At 63.6% G+C, this 969-nt stretch overlaps 1 protein-coding gene across 4 annotated transcripts in view; it reads right to left on the minus strand.

Moving 5' to 3' along the window:
- The window catches only part of CARD11 (caspase recruitment domain family member 11), a 111,683-nt gene extending 111,573 nt beyond the window's left edge, over positions 1–110 (minus strand). For all 4 annotated transcript variants that reach the window (XM_040634715.1, XM_040634714.1, XM_040634713.1 and 1 more), the window contains exon 1: positions 35–110. The gene's annotated coding sequence lies outside the window, so the exon portion shown is untranslated. The remainder of the gene's footprint in view (positions 1–34) is intronic.
- Positions 111–969: the final 859 nt, after the last annotated feature.

The raw sequence follows: 969 nt of genomic DNA on the forward strand, positions 1-969 counted from the left end.
CCCCCCCCCCCCCCCCCCCGTCCGCCCTGCCTACCTGGGGCGCTCATGCTCCGCCAGTCGCGCGGGCCGCCTCCTCCGCGCAGGCCGCAAGCTTCCCCCTGGGCCCCGGCCCTCCAGGCCACCGCCTGGCGGTCCGAGGGGCGCTGCCCGCCCAGGGGCTGCAGGGCCGGGAGGGGGCTGTGCGCCACCCAGGCCGGAGTTCCGAGGCCAGAGGAGGCGAAAGAGAGAAAAAAGGAGAGAAAGTGTGTCATAGGCTGGCAGGGGGAGGGAAATGCAAAACCCGACAGGAAATGAGACTAAAAAATGCAAAAGGTTAGAAAGAGATAAGGAAGAGGGGGCGGGGCGGGGTTTGGGTCCCTGGCCCGGGGAGAACAGGGAAGGGGAGTGGAGGGGAGAGCAGGTGGGCTCTGGGGCTGCAGCTCAGACCCCAGTCCACCGCCCTGGATCAGGGAACCCGCAGGGGGTTCCAGGGGGCTCCCCCTTCTCCAGCTCCAGGTGGGGGTTCAGGCATCTGTCCTTTTACAGGAACTGGTCATGTTCTGAAGAACTTCCAGACCTTGTCCTTGTGATTTGGCGGGAGGCTTGTCCCACAAAGGAGAGGAAGCAAGGAACTCTGTTGACTTGCCTCCGGCCCCAGGCCTCTCCTCACCCTCAACCTCTGTTCTGGAAGCTTCCTTGGGATTGGCTGGTGGTCCTCTCTCCTCCAAGGGCCCCTAGCACTGCTCCTGGACACTTCACGGCCACAGAGCATACCTGTGCCTTCCGCCCCTACCTGCTGTCCTGGGCCCAGCGCCCCCGCCCCCGCCCCCCCTAGTGCTCTTCAAGTTCTGCTGAACGACCCTTGTAAGAGAAATTGTGGTTTCCAGATGTCCACATTTTAGTAATTTACCCCTGAAAGCTTTGGCCATAGGCCCTGGGGGTGGGGGCTTGCTCTTGGCTGCAGGGGTGGGAAGGTCCTGCCTGAGGGTT

The sequence above is a fragment of the Ursus maritimus genome, unplaced genomic scaffold (assembly GCF_017311325.1).
Source record: "Ursus maritimus isolate PB19 unplaced genomic scaffold, ASM1731132v1 scaffold_2, whole genome shotgun sequence".
Lineage (NCBI taxonomy): Eukaryota > Metazoa > Chordata > Mammalia > Carnivora > Ursidae > Ursus > Ursus maritimus.